General features: G+C 40.0%; 1 protein-coding gene across 1 annotated transcript in view; it reads left to right on the top strand.

The window, feature by feature from the left end:
• LOC306872949 (uncharacterized protein) overlaps positions 1-21,690 on the top strand; it is an 819,728-nt gene that overhangs the window by 624,152 nt on the left and 173,886 nt on the right. The gene's annotated exons all lie outside the window — the stretch shown is intronic.

The raw sequence follows: 21,690 nt of genomic DNA, 5'->3' as shown, positions 1-21,690 counted from the left end.
CTTTCTTTCTTTAGCAGACATTTTAAGGTAAATATAAGTATATACTCTGGTTACATAAGTTGAGTGAAGAGCAAAAATAATAAATCAAAAAAGAATGATAACTGCAAAAAAGCAGTTCAATTTCTCAGAATATTAAGGCTTTATAACAGGTTCACCTCTCAGTATATTAGGTGTGAGAAAAACATGTCTGTCACACCTCAGATATAAAACACATGGCTCTGATCAGTATGTGATTTCTCTTTCTATTGGGATGAAGAGATAATCAGACCACCACCAGACTCCAGGAATCATCACTGAATCATCAAACTTCTTCCTTGCCTAATGATTGCTCTGATATTTCAGTTGCGGTCCCTCTCCATCCAGCACAATAACATCAGCATACAGTCAGGCCACTGTTACTTAAGTCCAGCTCTCTCAGGACAAAGTTTGATAAAAACATAAGGGATGGAAATTTCACAGAACTGTTGAGTGTGTCTGTTGAACACTAAACACAGCAATTAAAAAAAAAAAAAAAAAAAAAAATATGATTACAAATCAGCTCAATGTATACTCACAAAAAGTGTACATATTTCATCAGTTCAAATGAGAAACATTGATGATTGTTTACACAAAAAAATCTGATGATTTGATTCTTGGTTCTTGCTAACAAAACCTGAAATTAAATTATTCAAAATAGTTACTAACTCACCTTAACTAATGATATTTGTAGATGTTTCTTGCACCTTCTCTGAACTGTTATCTTCAGCAGAAGCCCCTCCCACTTCTCAATTTCCATAATTATTTTTTTTTGTTTGTTTGTTTTTTGGCAGCAGCTATTTGCATTCAGTGTAAATAGCAATAAATGCTATTTACACTAAGTGCAAATAGTGATGGATGCTATTTACACCAAGTGGAAATAGCAGTATTTTTTAAAGATATGTTATTTACACTAAGTGCAAATAGCTATAGATTCTATTTACATTATGTTAAAATAGCAAGCATTACTATTTCAGGATGTATTCAGCAAGCAGGCAGCCACCCGCCTTCCACTACATCGGCCATGGGAATGTGCCATCGACCTGCTGCCTGAAGCCAAACTCCCTAAGAGTAGCGTATACCCATTGTCCATCCCGGAGCGCAAGGCCATGGAGGAGTACATCAAGGAGGCTCTCCAACAAGGATTCATCCAACCATCCACTTCACCCGCCGCATCCAGCTTCTTCTTCGTGGGTAAGAAGGACGGAGGCTTGAGGCCTTGCATCGATTATCGAGCCCTGAACTTCCAGGTGGTAAAGTTGCCGTACCCACTTCCCCTGGTCCCAGCCGCCCTCAAGGAACTCCGTGGAGCCCGCATCTTCTCCAAATTGGACCTGCGGAGCGCCTATAACCTCGTTCGGATCCGGGCAGGCGACGAGTGGAAGACGGCATTCATCACACCCTCCGGCCACTACGAGTACCAGGTTATGCCGTACAGCCTCTCCAACTCACCGTCCGTCTTCCAAGGCTTCATGAACGAGGTGGTCCGGGAATTCCTACATCGATTTGTGATCGTTTACATCGACGACATTCTGATATACTCCCGGAACCTGGCCGAACATCGCCACCACGTGAAGCAGGTCCTCCAGCGGCTCAGGGAACACCAGCTATACCTGAAGTTGGAGAAGTGCGAGTTCCATCACTCCACCGTGCAGTTCTCGTATACTCCATCAGTCCCTACGGAATTGAGATGGACAGGGGAAAGTGAAGACGATTCAGAACTGACCTCTTCCTGAATTGGTAAAGGAACTGCAACGATTCCTTGGATTTGCCAACTTCTATCGGCGGTTCATCCATCTGTTCAGTCGGCTCGCAGCGCCTCTCACCTCCATGCTGCGTGGCAAGCCCAAGTCTCTGTCCTGGACTCCCGAGGCCCACGAAGCCTTCCAACAGCTCAAAGAAGCCTTCAGCACGGCCCCCATCCTTTGTCACCCAGATCCTCAGGTCCCCTTCGTGGTCGAGGTGGACGCTTCTACCACGGGAGTAGGGGCCGTGCTGTCTCAGTATCACGGTGAGCCTCCCCGCCTCCATCCTTGCGCCTACTTCTCCCGGAAACTGACCCCTGCGGAGCAGAATTATGACATCGGTAATCGGGAACTGCTAGCCATCAAACTTGCCCTGGAGGAGCGGCGTCACTGGCTGGAGGGAGCTTCATCACCTTTCACTGTAATAACTGACCACAAGAAGCTTCAATACCTACGAGATGCAAAGCTCCTTAACCCCCATCAAGCCCGCTGGGCTCTGTTCTTCACCCGTTTCTCCTTCACCATCACCTACCGCCCAGGAAGCCAGAACCCCAAGGCTGACGCACTCTCCCGCTTACATGCCCCTGACACACCTGTAGAACCCGAGCCTATTCTCCCTCCAGCCCTAGTCGTCAGTCCCATCCAGTGGAACCTCACAGAACACCTTCGTGATGCCACCCACACCGAACCCGCTCCGCAGGGAGGCCCAGAAGGACCTATGTCCCTCCTTCCCAACGCTTAACCCTTCTGGGCTCAGTTCATGAAGTACCGGGCTCTGGACACCCACGCAGCCAGCGAACCCTCTCGCTCCTGCAGGCTCGGTACTGGTGGCCAAGTATGACCAAGGATGTCAGCAGGTACGTCCGAGGTTGCTCAGTCTGTGCCATGTCAAAGTCTCCTTGTCATCTCCCCGCAGGCAAGCTAGTACCTCTACCAGTTCCCTAGAGACCCTGGTCGCACCTAGGAGTGGATTTTGTCACTGACCTCCCAGATTCCGAAGGGCACACATGTGTGCTTGTGGTTGTGGATCGATTCTCCAAGGCATGCAAATTCATCCCCCTCAAGGGTCTGCCCACGGCACTCGAGACTGCAGAAAGTCTCTTCCACCACGTATTCTGGAATTACGGCCTACCTGAGGACATAGTGTCAGACCGGGGTCCCCAGTTCATCTCGCAGGTCTGGAAGGCCTTTTTTCGTCTACTTGGGGTAACTGTCAGCTTGTCCTCTGGGTACCATCCCCAGACTAACGGCCAGACTGAGCGAAAAATCCAGGAGCTCGGGCGGTACCTCCGGTCATATTGCTCTTCCGATCAGCACAGCTGGAGCCGATTCCTCCCCTGGGCCGAGTATGCCCAGAATTCCCCCCGTCAATGCACCAGAGTGCGAGAGGCTGTGGGACTCAGCGCACTTCCATCTCCAACGGGCAGTGCGGAGACACAAACACTTCGCAGACGCTCGATGGTCAGACACCCCACAATATCGGCCAGGCGATCGGGTCTGGCTGTCCACCCGCGACCTCCGCCTGCCCTGCCCTGCCCTGCAAAAAGCTGAGTCCCCGCTACATAGGTCCCTTCGAAGTGCAGAGGCAGGTTAATGACGTCACCTACCAACTCCAGCTTCCCCCAAGGTACCGCATTCATCCCACTTTCCACGTCTCACTCCTCAAACCCTTTTCCCCTTCCACCACAGGACCCACCGCACCAGACGCGCCTCCCCCTCCGGAGATGATAGACGGGGCCGAAGTCTATCTGGTCCGAGAGATCCTGGACGGACCAGATAGACTTCGGCCCCGTCTATCATCTCCGGAGGGGGAGGCGCGTCTGGTGCGGTGGGTCCTGTGGTGCGGAGCGCCCGGCTCGAGTACCTGGCGGATTGGGAAGGATACGGACCAGAGGAAAGATCCTAGGTGGCCCGGGACGATATCTTGGATCCCTTACTCCTGAAGGAGTTCCATCGGAGTCACCCCAATCGTCCCACACCCAGAGGCCGTGGCCATCCCCGTCGTCGGGTAAGGGCATCAGGAGCCGCCCCTGGGGGGCGGGGGGGTAGTGTCAGTGAGTCCCAGTCACCTCAGTCATCAGTCACCACTTACCCACGATCACAATCACCTGTGTTCTGATCACCTGCACCTGCCAATCTCCAATCAAGCCACGTATAAAGCCACACTCCACTCACTCACTAATTTGTGACTCTATTCCCTCAGATATCCGAAGCTTCTCCACCACTCCCGATCTCCACCGCTCCCTGGATTCCTCCTCGTGCCCACCATTCCTTCTTTGGCACTGGCTAGCCTGCCAACCTGCACCCAGTTCCACGGATCAGCCTTCACGTAACCCCTTTCACCTCTGACTCTCAATAAAGTTCCCTTTTTGACTCACCTCTGTGTCTCTTAGCCTGTGTCCTGACATTAATAGCTATGATACTGTTTTTGAAATCAAATCTTTGCATAGCTATGACAGGAAACATCATTGAGGGAGATATATGTTGCATTTGATCAAGTCTGTTATAGATTATGGTTGTATAGCATATAGAGATGCAGCAAGAACCACACTGACTAAATTAATACAAACCCAAGCACTTAGAATATGTAGTGGGGCTTTTCGGACATCACCTGCAGTGAAGCAGAGATGGGTGAGATGCCTTCACATTTAAGGAGGGAGCAGTTGGCAGCTAACCACTGGGCAAACCTACGAGGACATGGTAGGTCCCACATAATACATTTTTGGAAATTTAGTCTAGCATAATTCTTAAATGAATACTGCTCACCTATTTTAAACTTTTCATTCTCACTTAGGTCCATTAGCATCCTTTGCAATATATCCAAGTCTATTAAATAACTCTCAGAGCGGTGTCTTCTGCTGCATCTATATGGCGCTGATAGTATTGAGCGGCACCACGATACGCCATTGCTGTAAAAAAAAAAAAAACGTCCATTGGAGTCAACGGAGTTGTCTCAACTCTCTCTCTCTCTCTCTCTCTCTCTCTATGGCTCTGGTCAGAGCCGGGTCAGTTCCAAATGGGTTGGGCCTTGTTAATATGCCCAACAAATGCATTAGTTGATTAAATTAGGCTAATTGTAATAAAAAACCTCTACACCTTACCTTATGCAACCTTATTGTAATGAGATAAATTCTCATTTATTACTACTATCAATGTTAAACTAAGACACCTTTTAGATTTATCAAATTTAAAGGGTACAATTAGATTTTGTTATTGTAAAAGTCACAACACATTGTTATAATTTATAATTGTCAGTTAATTTTCTAAAGATGCGTTCCACTTTTTATCAATTGTTAACATTTGAATGAAAGAACTGACAGTTCTCCATATGCAGTAGGCTGCACATACATTTGCTGAACAGAGATTGCTTGCTTTGATAGATTATAACAAGCAACATGGCATTGACATTCAGGCCTTGTTCATCAACAAAACTTCATATGAAGTGTGTCCATGTCCTCCACATATTTAAAGATGAATAAACTGACATCCCTTGCTTCATTTGGTATTTTTATATTTATCATTTTACAAAAATAATTAAAAAAAATTTTTTACAAAAAATATATGTTCTATAAGAGATATGTTCCAACTATCATAAATGAACAGCTGAATGATCAGATAAACAGTTCTTGAAATGCAGTACACATACATGCATAAGCTACACAGAGAGATTCCTTGCCTTGTTAAGATTATTCACAGAAACATGGCATGGACTTTCAAGCCTTGTTCAGCAACACAATTTGATATGAATGTGTCCAGGATACTTAAACAATCAGAATATTGTATTGTACAGATGTGCTATATACAAATTATGCAAGGGAATGTGGATAGATGTATGATATATTAAATAAAAAACATATGTATAATAAATATAAGTATGGATAGTTTGGTATTGCACGTTTTATTGCACAGTGGGGAGAACATTTAACTGTTTGTGAGGTAGATTGTCTGAGGGAAGAGACTGTTTCTGTGTCTGGTCGTTCTGGTGCTCAGAGCTCTGTAGTGCTGACCAGACGGTAACAGTTCAAAGAGGGAGTGTGCTGGGTGTGAGGGGTCCAGAGTGATTTTACCAGCCCTTTTGCTCAATCTAGATCAGTATACCTCTTAGAGAATGGGGAGGGTTGTACCAATGATTTGCTCAGCAGTCCGGACTACCCTCTGTAGTCTTCTGAGGTCAGATTTGGTAGATGAGCTGAACCAGACAGTTATTGAAGTGCAGAGGATGGATTCAATGATGGCAGAGTAGAACTGTTTCAGCAGCTCCTGTGGCAGGTTGAACTTCCTCAGCTGGCGAAGAAAGTACAACCTCTGCTGGGCCTTTTTAGCAATGGAGTCAATGTTATTGTCCCACTTCAGGTCCTGAGAGATGAATAAAAAGACATCTTTTGCTTCATCCGATTCGATTCCAGGTAGTCTTTGATGGCATTTTGTAGATTTTTACCATCCATCTGGAGTAAAGCAGGCCCTTTCACCTCCCCACAGAATAACTCACGGTGACTCTGTATCCAGCACAACACTGCTTTCAAACTTCCACTTTATGTCCTCTTGGCACTCCTGTTAAAAATACAGAATATGTGTGTGTTGTTCCTAGGGATGTAACGGTATGAAAATTTCTCATCACGATTATAGTGACCAAAATTATCACGGTTATCAGTATTATCACGGTATTGTTAAAATGTGCTGGAGATGTTCAAAAAGTACCGATACATAAATCACTTCACCAAGTTTTATACTTAAAAATCAACAAACAGCAAATAAAATGACTTTTTGTTTGCATAATCACTAAAACAATAACATTACCAATGAGGTCTGGATTTTAAATGACAACTTGACTGACACCAGTTTAATAGCATGTTCAAATAAATAATGTAAATGTTCAAATAAAGCTTTGAAAAAGTTTCATATAAAGGTAAACCTCACATTTCAGCCTTTAAAGAAAATAATTCAGTCAAAATGATAATTGATTAATAAGGGGAAGGGGAGGGGGGAAGTGGTGTGTGGCCAAGTATGGTGACCCGTACTCAGTATTTGTGCTCTGCATTTAACCCATTCAAGTATACACTGAGTAGTGAACATACACCCGGAGCAGTGGGCAGCTGATGTTGCGGTGCCCGGGGAGCAGTTGGGGGTTCAGTGCCTTGCTCAAGGGTCTCATCTCAGTCGTGGTATTGAGGGTGGAGAGAGTGTTGGTTATTCACTCCCCCACCCACAATCCCTGCCGGACCTGAGACTCAAACCCACAACCTTCAGGTTACAAGTCCAACTCTCTATCCACTTATCTGCTCCATAAATAATTCTATATAGCTTATCTGAATTGTTTAAATGTGTAGAATCCATAAGCTTGTTTTTCATCAACCGGTTAATATTTACAGCAGGGCATGCAAATTTGGTCCGTTTTTTGGCCAGGCAGAAACTGCACATAGGCTGAATGTAAATAAGTGAAGTGAAGTGAAGTGACATTCAGCCAAGTATGGTGACCCATACTCGGAATTCGTGCTCTGCATTTAACCCATCCAACATGCACACACACAGCAGTGAACACACACACACACAGCAGTGAACACACACACACCGTGAACACACACCCGGAGCAGTGGGCAGCATTTATGCTGCGGCGCCCGGGGAGCAGTTGGGGGTTCAGTGCCTTGCTCAAGGGCACCTCAGTCGTGGTATTGAGGGTGGAGAGAGCGCTGGACATTCACTCCCCCCACCTACAATTCCTGCCTGCCGGAGACTCGAACCCGCAACCTTCGGATTACAAGTCCGACTCTCTAACCATTAGGCCACGACATCCCCTGGATTTACAGACAAATAAGTGTCTGTAAATCCAGTCTCTGCCAGCAGGTGGCGCTTTATATGGAAAAGATGAATTACATCTGATTCCCGTGAACTCCGCGAACAAAGCAGTATTGTGTTTAAGAACACTTCCTTTAGGTATTACATGGAGCTAAGATGAAAACAAAATGCCATCGAATCGTTTCAGAAGACAGTCAGATCCTTCAGAGGTACATTCATATAATTAATTCACTGATATATTCATTTGTATAATTCCCTCAGCACTCTTTTAAAACCTCCCAGCTTTTCCGCCATGTTTTCACTCAGAATGAAACTCTGCTGCTGTGCGCTCGTGAGACAGTTACACTCTGCTTTATGCTGGACAGTATTTATTTATCGTGAGATGTTCAGATCGCGGTAATCAAATACGGTTTTAATGATAATTAAAATATGAAACGGTAATACTAACCGTGGGGAATTTTATCATGATTTATCGTCAAACCGGTAATCGTTACATCCCTAGTTGTTCCACTAAATATTTTTCATACTAAATAGTATTTACCTTATCATTTTGTATACAAAAATATTTATGATTTTAAACCACAAAAAAAAAGAAACTAAATTGCAATGTCACTTGCAATCGCCGCTATCTGCGACGTCACTTGCGTTGCCAATGGAGACGAGACGCTGTGGTGCTTAAACGATTAAAACTAATTTAGTACAATAACGAACAGGGTCCTGCAAGTCATCTGTAGGAGAAAAACACAAGACCCGCAAATCTGTGGCAGGACAGCAGAATATGAACGCAAAGTTTCTTCATTAAGCATTTTCCTCCCATAGAAAACCATAAACACTTAATATGGCTTAATCTATTAAAAAAAAATTCAATATACAGTTTATTAATATAATGAATATGTATATAGTATTTTCCTCCTATAACGCAAAACATGGAATAATGTAGCATAATGGAGTAAGATGATAAAGTGCAAACTCAATATGCTCCTCATCATTATTAAAATATACATAACTAATGTACAGGCAGGTGAACCCAGAATAAACGCAAAGTTTCACGTTATTTATTTATTTTCAAATAGAATAAACGGTCTACACATTGTCTTAATTTGTCCATAAGCTATATTATGTGTTGTATTTAAAATGATTTTCTATGGGAGGAAAACGTTTAACGTGCAATTTAATGCATTGCGTCCTTTTAATATCACAATGCATTTCATAATGCACGTTCATATCTGCTGGTCTGTATCTGTGTCAACAAGACTTATAGGCTGATGAATTGTCTTTATCATCTTCGTCAAAGACTACAGAATACCCTTAAGTCCCTTATTATTATTATTATTATATTAAGTTTAGTCCATTATGCCACATTAAGCGTTTTGCTGTATGGGAGGACGTTAAAATTTGCATATTGTGTTCATGACCGTCTGCTTGCCTTGTAGTACATTTAATAATAACTATACATCGAATTTTATCTTTTAATTGCACTTAATGTATTTTAATAGATTAAGCCATATTAAGTGTTTATGGTTTTCTGCGGGAGGAAAACGCTTAACGAGAAACTTTGCGCATTGCGTTCATATTCTGCTGTCCTGCCACGGATTTGCAGGTCTTGTCTTTTTTTCCTACAGATGACTTGCAGGACCCTGTTCGTTATTGTACTAAATTAATTTTAATCGTTTAAGCACCACAGCGTCTCGTCTCCATTGGCAACGCAAGTGACGTCGCAGATAGCGGAGAGTGCAAGTGACATTGTAATTTAGTTTCTTTTCTCTTGTCTTCACCACCTGGCTACTGTTGTAAAATGTTGAGAGATTCAAACAAAAAAATATCAATAAATAGAACAAAATAAAAAAATAAAAAAGACTGCAAGTGACGTCACCTGCGGAAGCACAAGTGTCTGAGAGTGCAAGTCTGAGCCAGACCCTATAGAACATTTGTGCAATGCTGAATCAAACCTTAAAGTAGCAGATTAGCTTTTGAAGAATTTTGAAAGCGTTCTTGGTTTCAACATTTCTGATTTAGTATTTATTTATTTGGTTTATTAACTGCATTTGGCTACTAAAGAAAAATGAACTAAGCAAATGCCTCCATAACACTTCAATATTGAGGGAAAAAAATCCTGTTTAAGGTTAGGCTTTTAGACATGAATAGTTATCATATGATCCTCAACAGTAGTGACAATAATTATTCATACTGCATTGCATGACGGGAGTTTTTCATGCATTGCAGCATGAAGCATTTTGTTGGTTGTCACCATTGTTGAGATTCATATGCTGATTCTTGATGTCTGTGTGTGTCTAAAAAGTGCTGGAGTTCAAATTTTTATTTGCGTTACACAGATTTAAAATTAATTCATTATAACTATTAGAGAAACACTCATTGCATGCTGTAGTGTCACAAGGTTGATTATGCAAAACTTTAACATATAAAGGAAACAAGAGTTATTTTGAATGTAATCATGGTAGGGGTGTGCAATATGACGATTTTTGATCGTGGACGATAAAAATGTCTCCACGATCTGCTTTTGAAGAAATATCATAGTATCGTGCTACAGCACACATTATATCAAATACAGTTCTGGTCTCCGTCTCTATTTACTGTACAACACGACATACAGCAGTAGAGTTACTCTGACAGGACACTGCACTTATTCGCGATCGCAGAAGTACATTATTTGCATACAAGCCTTGCTGGTTAAATGTTTAATTCGCGCGCTGGTCTGACGTGCGCTTGTTCTGAGCACATACACCTGAAGCATGCGCACTAAAAAGCCTGTCTAACAGCGCCTGGTTGATCAACTAACTTATCTTTTGCGCTAATACTGTCAAAACACACAAGGTTTACATACAGACTCGGTTGGTTATCTCTAAAATAAAAGTATATAGTTAAGAGAGAAACAGATGCGTGTCTGTATATTAGATGCGTGCAGCTCTTAAAGGGACAGGACACTAAACATGCTGTCGACTGTCATTAAAGGGATAGTTCACCCTAAAATTTAATTTCTGTCATTATTTACTCACTCACATGTTGTCCCAAACCACTATTAATTTCTTGTGCTGAACCCAAAAGAAGATATTTTGAAGAATGAGGTAACCAAACAGTTGCTGGTCCACATTGACTTTGATAGAAAGAACAATCCTATGGAAGTCACTGAGGACCAGCAACTGTTTGGTTTTCCACCTTCTTCAAAATAGCATTTATGTTCAGCAGAAGAAAGAAACTCATTCAGGTTTAAAACAACTTTTGAGTAAATGATGGTATAAAATAAAACATTATGACAGAATTGACAGACAGATGACAGAATATTTATTTTTGGGGGAACTATTAATTTAACGTTAACAAAACAACAAAACACAAAGAGAAAAATCACTCACTATTCTTGACTGAAAAACTTTAATACAGTTGCTTTAGCAATCAGTCTATCTAGTGTTTTATTTTTATATTTGTTCATTCAATTTCATTGAATGCTCTGCTAAATACACCTATTGTACCTGAAAATAAAGCACTGTTTGTTTTATTTGTATATTATGTGTATTTGTAATGTGCATCTTTGTTCTTATTTTTTAATAAGAAAGATAGAATGATGACAAAGATTTTTATCTTCGCCCACTTTGGCCTAAATATCTGCCATGTCTTTTTTTTGTTTTTTGTTACCTTGAAAGGCTTTGATTTTTCCCATATCGCCCACCCCTAAATCATGGTAACTATCTGACTACTGTAGAGCACTGATTTATTTGCTCTACAACATGACATGCTTTGCTACACAGAGAGATACCTAACACAGGAGTCAAGGGCCAAGAGCCCAACTAAAGCAAACACTGATCTCCATGATGGTGGCATCATTTTAACCAATAAAACATCAACATCTGATCCTCTGTTATTCTCAATAACAGCAGGTGTTCATCACTAATGCATTTGTCACTTAATTAGCTTATTAACTTGAACTCTTTGACGACTTGGGATTTGACTTGAGACTTGCTTGTGTCTTGAAAGGAATGTCTTGGTTCCTCCTCTGGTGAAATCAGCTGCTGAGTTCATGGGTGGAATAAACATATGACAGGACTTTTACTCTCTGACCCCTGGATTATCCAACTCTGATATCATCTGTATGTAAGTAAGTGTTTTGTGGGGGGGGGGGGGGGGGGGGGGGGGAGTACATATGTGTGAGTCGGTGAGAGTGTTATAAAAAAATTGCACATTAAGTCAACATTCGTTATATGTTGTAAGAATCAGTGCACTAATAAATGCACTGATTTTTATGACATAAAATTAACTCTAACTGAATGTGCAAATTTTTTAATAACACTTTTTTTTATAATAACTACATAACACTCTACTCATATACACACTCTATCCCTCTCACATATGTATTTATCTCTCCCCACACACTATATTTTTAATGACACTGATGACAGAACCCTTGCACAGTATCTTGGTTGAGGAACCACATCATTTCACTGTCTTGCTGGATAACACACACACACACACACACTCTCTCTCTCTCTCTCACACACACACACACACTCTCTCTCTCTCTCTCTCTCTCTCTCTCTCTCTCACACACACACACACACACACACACACACATGCATACATATTTATATGTTAGTGATATCTAAGTAATAACGTGTATGTGTACAGTTCAGAACACATAAGCATGTCGAGTGGTTGTTTACATGCACACAAACGACACACATTCAAGTTGTCAACGTTTTAAGTTTTTTTTTTTGTTGTTGTTACTTACCAACACAGCAAACTTCTTTTTAGCGGTTTGCAAACAATTACACATCTTCTTGTCGATGCTTCTTCCTGTTTCAAAATAATACGAATGTGACGTATTTGGACACAGGCGTGACTTGTGACGTAACGCTTGGATATGGGCGGGGTTGGATGGCAAGTCCCTCCCACTTGGAGGTCTCCGGGGTGTAGCGATATTGGGTCTTTCAGTTTATCTGTGCTTCTACAGCAGGAAACAAACTGAAGCTTTAAATAATAACAGCTTTCGGAGAGGTATGATTTCATTTTCTATTCCACTTGTGAAATAAATATTTGGCTTACAGGGTGGGGGGGATGCTTTTGAAAACTTTTTTCTCTCCAGGGTGAGGTTATAGTCTAACCTAATGTTAGTGTAATCTGTTAACAACACACATCATCAATCCCTCTTTTTAGGCAAGTAAATGGGTGTCACATCATGAAATGTTTACAACGGAAACTGTATCGTGATCACAATTTAATAAAAACATTGTAAGTTAGGCCTATTAATTGTAATGATTTCATTTTTCCGGGGATTCAAACTAGGAATAAATTATATACAGTAGCCTAAGAGAACAAAGAACATTATGAAAGGAGCTTTTTGAAACTCCGAGTCGGTTAAACCATTGCGTCGTTAAATGATTCACTGTTTCGAATCGGATCACTTATCGCGAATCATTTGATTCAGAACGGGACTCAGACAAATTACTTTGCATAACTGATTCAGTCTTGATTGCTGCTGTTTACTCACAGTATTTAAATACATCTGTTAACCAGAGAATCACAAATTATGATTAAAAGAGAATCAGATAAAAGTGAAAACAACAACCACAAAAACTTTAACTCATTTGCAGGGAATGAGCAGCTCTCTACTGATCACAAAACACAAGGAAATACAGCAACAGGTCAAATTGAGCTTTTCTCTTTTCTCCACTAAAATTACTGATGGAGTTAAGTTGAGTAAGCTCCCGAAATTTTTTAATTTTAATTATATTTTAGTTATTTATAACACTATGACGCAAGTCACTTTGAACAAGGAAGTAGGAAGAGAAAATGAATGAAAGAGAAGCAGATTAATAATCATTACAATATTGATATTTATAAAACGGTTAGTTCCATTCCTCGATTCTGATTGGTCAGCGGTTTTATTCACGATACGACGGCTTTAGCAACAACAATCAATAGCATCAAAACTGTTTAATGTATTATGTATCTCGGCAGAATTAACTGTTTGTTATTTATTTAATGAAGTATGAGTGACCTCTGTTGGCGTTATGTTGCATCTTTCATCTTTCTGTCTAAATAAAGGCTTCTCATGCGGAGATCTAGACTTGCCCTGCGTCCCAATGTGCATCCACCCTGTCTGCCCTAAATAATATTGAAAATTACTACTATCACATAAAATTTAGGATGGATAGTATGCACATTGGGACACAGGCTTGGTCGGCATTGCTGGGAACCCCCACAAAAACGTCCCGCCCCACCTGATGGGGCTTACAGCAACCCTCCTTCACATCAAATAAATGTCACTCCCTGATATTTTGTGATGTAAATGTCATAATCTATTAAAACATTTATTGCATATTATTGTACACAATCCCTTACAAAAATGAACAATGGTATTAAAGTAAAAGTAGGCTATAGTATGCTAACCGTGTTTTTTGGGCGTTTTTATTACCAGTTGTAGCCTATAACCACAGTTTTACTACAAATACCATGGTTAAACTAGTGTAACAAAACATGTTTAATTTGTTTTTCACCATGGTTTACCTATAGTAACCATGTTTTTTGGTTGTAACCACGATTCATTTTTGTAAGGGATATTTTCATGTTATTTTATATCTTTTTATTTTACGGCGTGTATTTGTAAAATTGATTAGGCTATAGGTTTAACACAAACCACATAATGCTGTCATTTTAAGGCACTTCAGTAGATATTTATTGTTAACTATGTTTTGTCAATGTTAAAATTCTATCAATAAAAAAGTATGACAGGCTTTTACTCTAGTCTTTATCACTTTAAAAAAATGAAGCAAAACAAAACCACAAATGTTTACTTTCACAAGCCGTCACGTATAGGCAATAGAAATTGTGTACATTGCCCTTCAGCCGTGATTTCATGTCATGCAGGTTTGGAAGGATGACAGGACCAATATGTATTTTAATTTTGGTGAACTAAATGCTGCACTGTAAAATGTTAATTGTCAAATTAACAGTACCTTACTGGAAACAATTATTCAGTAGTTGCATTATTTCATACCAGAGTAAAATTAGTGACAGTATACAATGATAATCAGAGAATACATATTGCTTATGAATGTTTAAAAAGGTCCTCTTTTTCGCGACAACTCTTCCCCCTTCTCTCTCCATGGTCTCACCGGTCTGCCAGCGCCGCTGCGGGAGAGAAATACTACACTAGTAGTAGGGGGAAGTCGTGGCCTAATGGTTAGAGAGTCGGACTTGTAATCTGAAGGTTGTGGGTTCGAGTCTCAGGCCGGCAGGGATTGTAGGTGGGGGGAGTGAATGTCCAGCGCTCTCTCCACCCTCAATACCACGACTGAGGTGCCCTTGAGCAAGACACCGAACCCCCAACTGCTCCCCGGGTGCAGTGCCGGGTGCAGTGCCGGGTGTGTGTTCACGGTGTGTGTGTGTGTGTGTGGGTGTGTGTTCACGGTGTGTGTGTGTGTGTGTGTGTGTGTGTGTGTGTGTGTGCGCGCACTGCTGTGTGTGTGTTCACTGCTGTGTGTGTGTGTGTGTTCACTGCTGTGTGTGTGTGTGTGTGTGTGTGTGTGTTCACTGCTGTGTGTGTGTTCACTGCTGTGTGTGTGCACGTTGGATGGGTTAAATGCAGAGCACGAATTCCGAGTATGGGTCACCATACTTGGCTGAATGTCACTTCACTTCACTATAAAACCCAACAAGTTAAGGTAATTCAAACTGTTTGAGTAAACCAATCCCCTTGGCTTAAACCATGTAAGTTTTAAAACATGCAGTTAAGTAATTAAGTGATTAACTAAGTGCTGTTTGAGTATCAGGCCGTTTCTCAATATGCGTACTTATCTGTACTTGTGTTCTTGTGGACTTGTGAAACGTCATCAGTCGCTGCCCAAGTACTGTTCCAATTCAAAGTTCACATCTAGCCAAGTCCAGTTCAAATCCCCGGATGTGTTCTTGATCCGCCCCTTTTACCGAGGATGCATCGAGAGGTGACTTGTGCGGACTTGATACGGGCCATAACCCAGAATTCAGTTCGTCCTCCCGTCCTCGAGAGTTCGTTCTTCTGAGTCGAACTTGGCAAGTCCAAACTCGAAAGGACGGAAGTCCAGACTCTGCGAACTTGGTATTGAGAAACGGCCTTAGTGATGAACACCTGCTGTTAACAAACAGAATCACTGAAGAAAAGAGAAACACCATCGCCTTAGATGAAATCAACTGAAATAAAATACATTAAATCTCTCAAAATTTGATTAAACAACCCCACAAACAGCATCACCAGCTGCACTTATTAATAACCAGACTGAGACATCTACAGAAGATCTTATTGAGAATTAACTAAGGTTTAGATGTTGATTTATTTTCATTTGAAGTAGCCGTGTTTGAGATCAGTGTCTGCTTTAGTTGTGCTCTTGACCCTTGACTTCTGTGCTATTTTTTTTTCTTTCTTCTTTTTCTCTGGCTGTTGTAACCATGTGTTCTTCAAACATATTTATTATGATTCTAAAGCCCAGAGAAAATGATCAGAAGTTGGTTGTTATATATTTATAATGACAATCATCTCTTAGTGAACTGATCTCATTGAGAGTGAACATAGACTCATTGTGTGTCTAATCTCTGATTAAATGGATTCTAAGAGCCAGTGGTTTCGTGATGGTCAGTTAATATAAAGGACTTTCCAAGCAGTTTGTCCACAAAAAGTTTTAATCTATGGAAGCAATTAGACTCACACAGACATCAAGAATCTGCTTATGAACCTCAACAATGGTGACCATTAAAGAAAATGTAAAAAAATCATGCAGCAATACATGCTGGGAGCCATGGATGAGTTTTGTACTATGCTAGTACTCACCATGCATTGCAACATGATTATTATTTTATTTTTTAATGTATCAGTTCATATCAAAGCATGAAATAAACTACGTGCATGCAATATCGTGGTCAGTTAAGGCATGAAGTTACCAAAAAGGCGAATAAAGCTGCCTTAAAACTGCGTGCATGTAATATGTTATAAATGAGTTACATTAAGAATGAATGTCCAGCGCTCTCTCCACCCTCAATACCACGACTGAGGTGCCCTTGAGCAAGGCACCGAACCCCCAATTGCTCCCCGGGTGCTGCAGCATGGCTGCCCACTGCTCCGGGTGTGTGTTCACGGTGTGTGTGTGTGTGTGTGTGTGTGTGTGTGTGTGTGTGTGTGTGTGCATTTGTTCACTACTCACTGCTGTGTGTGTGCACTTGGATGGGTTAAACGCAGAGCACCAATTTCGAGTATGGGTCACCATACTTGACAATACGTCACGACTTTAAGAACATGTCTCTGAAATGGTTTTCAAAACTGTCCCGGAGCATCCAAGCACTGTCTCCCTCATCTAACACACCCGATTCAACTCGTCAGCTCATTACAAGAGACTGAAATGAGTCCGACCTGAAATGGGTCAGAAAAGGCTATAAGAGTTCAGAGAAAATACGATGCGTGTCAAATCTGCGTCACGTTAGCAGCTTCAGCTCTTAAAGAAACAGCAGCCAAAAACAACCTAATAACCCAGACGCTGTGATGTCTGTTCATCAAGAATAAAAGAAAAAAAGAGGAAATCAATAACTTTTATATAGTTGTAAGTGTTTATCTGTATTTAGTTTAGAATTTAGTGTTTGATAACTTTATTCAATTTCTGTATATTTCTGCTAAGGGGCACAGGTAGCCTAGCTAAATATAACATTTATTAAAAGTAACTAATTATCACTGATGACTCTATCATTTATCACTGTAAACTCGTATTACACAATGCTACAGGAAATAGCTGTAAGTGTGTTTGAGAATCAAACTGTCCTTATGCAGTGGACCTGACAGGATTTTAAACTTAACCAATCAAAACCAAAACACCCCAATGAATGACAACGCATCAATAAAGCAAATAATAAACACTGGTGAAATGCAATCAAATATCAAAGAGTGCAAATGTACACTTAAGACTGTATACACAGTTCAAATAATGTTGCCATGCCAACATATAAATGATCCACATCTCTAACCACAAAATGAAATCCCATGAAAACTGAGACATTGTATAAAATGCAAAAATAAAATAAACAAAACAAAAAATTTCAGTTGAGTACTGCACAGAATTTTTTCAAATCAGACAAGAAAATATTTCACACATCCTTCAATGATCTTGTATTTTAATAAATACCTGTACATGCATTTCTTATCTGAAGGTCCAGGACCATGGTGAAAACATTAAATGAATTAGCCCAGCTGAGGAACAGTAGGTTTGGCCAACCTCGGCCCAGACATGGACTCAAACTCCTCTACTGGTTTGCCAATGATTGCATTTCTTTTGAAAACAACAACATGCTCTCTGAATGTGACCCAGCCGAGGGAGATTTTGGTTTTCACGACTTTGAGAACAGATGTGACCAATATGGGAATAAACTTCTTCTCGACGTAGATTTTCCTTACTATGTCGTTGGCAATCTAAATAAACCAGGAGCTGAAGAACTTCCTGATTATGTCTCAGAAGACAAATATACTGACGAGCACACCAGCAACACAGACCGTATCATTGTCAGTGTTGATGAGGAGTGGTTTGATGAAGTTTATGTGACTCAACACAACGACCGATCAAACTACAATCCACACGCCACTTACCGGATCTCCAAAGGACTTCTCATGATCATCAGGAGGATGAGTTTAGAGGACTTTCTGAAGAAGATGGGTTATTATACACATACACAACCTGTCATCAATTGCAGACCTCCCATTTCAGAAGCAGGCCGTCCAGATAACACAGCGGTCACTGTATCAAAGAACTCCCCCGCAACTCGGGGATTATGGGAAACATGGTGCACCATACTTTAAAACAGATGTGCGCTCCAGTGATTTTGATTGGACTCATTGCTGGATTTCATATTTCTCTCTGCCAAGCCTACATTGACAGAAGCAAATAGTGAACATTAACATTTTTGGTGGGAATTGGGAAATTAAATTTTGTTTCATTAACAGTGTTTTCTGATGAGCTTTATCACTACTCTTCACAACACAAAATGTGTGCAAACGTAATTGTACAGTAACGTTGAGCGATATGCTCCCAGTCATATCGTCCTATCATCAGCATGTAAGATACACAATATTATAGCAGTATTTACAGTATTTACTCGCTTATTCAATTACTTTGTTTTATTATTACTTGAAATAAGAATCTTTTTCTATCATTTTGTGATGAGTTGAGTGATGTCATGTCACAGACATTTTTCAAAATGTAAGTATATGGATATCACACATGAAATTTGCAAACATTGCATGAGAGTTACGCAGCAAAAGAGTCTCAAATAAATGTACAGCTTTTTTAAGAGCTACAGAAATAAAATGAAGACTATGAGCAGGGTACGGAAACGTCGGTGGTAACATATTAAACTGTAAAATGAAGTGATTTACAGTTCAGATACAGTTCAGTTTTCAAAAAAAAAAGAAGAAGAAGATAAAGATCAATTGTCAGCCTTTAAACCTACTTTTAAAGGCCTACTTTGTTATAGACTATTAGAGAGGAATCAATATATAGTAATAATATTATATCAAGCAATAATCATAAACAAGTGCAGTTGTATTATTATTATTTTTCTGAATAACTTTTATAAGAAATAGGAATGTTAATTTCGGTTATTTTACTTCTGCTAACCGACGGTCGCTAAGCCATATTAACGATTAACCGACAAGATTGTTAAATTACAATTAAAATAATTAATTTTATACACACAAAAGGCAGCATAAACAACATGAACGTGAGGATTCACATGCACATCACGCAACTGCAGCGCTTCTGCGAACGGAGAAAAAGCTATATATTCCAAAAATAAATAGGCCGGTATGCAAAATATGATTTTTATTATTAATATTTAATATATTATTTTCTAAATAATTAATCAATTAACAAAATGAAAGGAAAAAAATGCAACAATTAGCAGCCCTTATATGCAGGATTTTGGTTCATTTTTGCAATGCACTCTTGAGAAAGCGGCATCCTGTTTGTTTCCTCTATTTCACAAAAGCACAATGTTTTGTTTTTATTGTTAATGTACACAAATAAAAAATATTTTGAATAGTTTTGAATGTCTTATTCTTATGACCACAAATGAAGGAGTAGGCTATTGTAAGTTGTTTCCACTTTTATAAGGAAAAAAAAAAATCAAGTGATCATGGCGGCGCGTTAAGCATTAGCCTACTGACTCGACAACAAATCCTTTCAATTTGACAGTAGAAAGAACTCTGAACAAAAATGCACTGTAAAAAAAAAAAAATATGTAAACACAGCCTACTAAATGCACATCAAATTAAGATAAGTATTTTTGAGAGGTAACTCGTCTTTCTCTTACAATGTATAAAATAATTTTAGATACAATTTAATAATATGAATATGATTTAATGCGCTTTTGAACTACAGGGAAACGGTGCTTTAAAGTGAGCAACACCATGAAAACGGACTGCCTATAGGATAATTCTGTCATGTGACAAAACATTTATCTGCTTTAAAGCCCCTTTTCTTAACAAAAATTATTATTTTTTTGGACATTTGAAGTATCGAAATAGAATTTATGCACTAAAGTTAAATGGAAAAAGATTCTGTGGACACATGAGAAATTTAATAGACAATTGGCATTTCCATCACCTATATCGTAAATATTTTAAAGCGCTAAATATTTTTTCGCCAAAAAATCCTTGGATAGAAACCTGATTAATGATTTATTTTTCCAAACCCCTCCTTTGTGCTACTTGATCTTAGTGCTGCGTTTGACACTATAGACCATGATATACTCATAGATCGATTACAAAACTATACTGTATTCAAGGGCAGGCTTTAAGATGGTTTAGATCCTACCTGTCTGATCGCTATCACTTTGTTCATTTAAATGGGGAGTCATCTCAATTATCACCAGTAAAGTATGGAGTACCACAAGGATCTGTCCTAGGTCCTCTGCTATTTTCAATTTACATGTTGCCCCTTGGTAATATTATTAGAAAATACGGGATTCGTTTTCATTGCTATGCTGATGATACTCAATTATATATCTCAACAAGACCAGATGAAACTTCTCAATTATCTAAGCTAATAGATTGTGTAAAAAATGTAAAAGATTGGATGACCAATAATTTCCTCCAATTAAATTCACATAAAACAGAGATATTACTTATTGGACCAAAAACAGTACACGTAATCTCGTGGATTACAATTTGCAACTAGACGGATGTACTGTTACGTCCTCTAAAGTCAAAAATCTGGGTGTTATATAAAACAGCAACTTGTCCTTTGAAAATCATATTTCCCATGTTACAAAAACAGCATTCTTCCATCTTAGAAACATTGCCAAGCTTCGAAACATGCTCCCTGTTTCTGATGCAGAAAAGCTAGCTCATGCATTCATGACCTCTAGACTGGACTATTGTAATGCACTGCTAGCTGCTTGTCCTGCATCTTCAATAAACAAGCTACAGATAGTCCAAAATGCAGCGGCTAGAGTTCTTACCAGGTCAAGAAAATATGATCATATTACCCCAATTTTACAGTCTCTGCACTGGCTACCTATTCAGTTCCGTATCATTTACAAAATATTATTACTTGCCTATAAGGCCCTAAATGGTTTAGCTCCTGCGTATCTAACTTGTCTTCTACCACGCTACAATCCAACCCGCTCCCTAAGGTCGCAAAACTCTGGACTTTTGGTAGTACCTAGGATAGCAAAGTCCACTAAAGGAGGTAGAGCTTTTTCACATTTGGCTCCCAAACTCTGGAATAGCCTTCCTGATAACATTCGGGGTTCAGACACACTCTCTCTGTTTAAATCTAGATTAAAGACACATCTCTTTAGCCAAGCATTCACATAATGCATCTTATAATCTTGTACTGCAGTTATATCTGATCAGACGTACATTATTATTATTCTTTAGCTTGGGTTGAACAAATAATTTTTGCTTAGATGGAACAGCAGCTACGCTAATTATGTCTCTATTTGTTTCTCTGTTGATTAACATCCCGTGGTAACTAGGAATGACAGAAGCTTCAGTCTGGATCCAACCCTTAAATGATCTGAGATGACCGAACACCTGAGAAAAGATAATGCCAACCCCTCAGAGGACCTCAGAGGATGCCAACGCTCAGACAACATACAGACTTACCAAATGTTG

This window comes from Barbus barbus, assembly GCF_936440315.1.
Source record: "Barbus barbus genome assembly, chromosome: 7".
NCBI classification, from domain to species: Eukaryota; Metazoa; Chordata; class Actinopteri; order Cypriniformes; family Cyprinidae; genus Barbus; species Barbus barbus.
The sequence above is the reverse complement of the archived record's forward strand: the minus strand, read 5'-3'. Positions and strand labels throughout refer to the sequence as shown.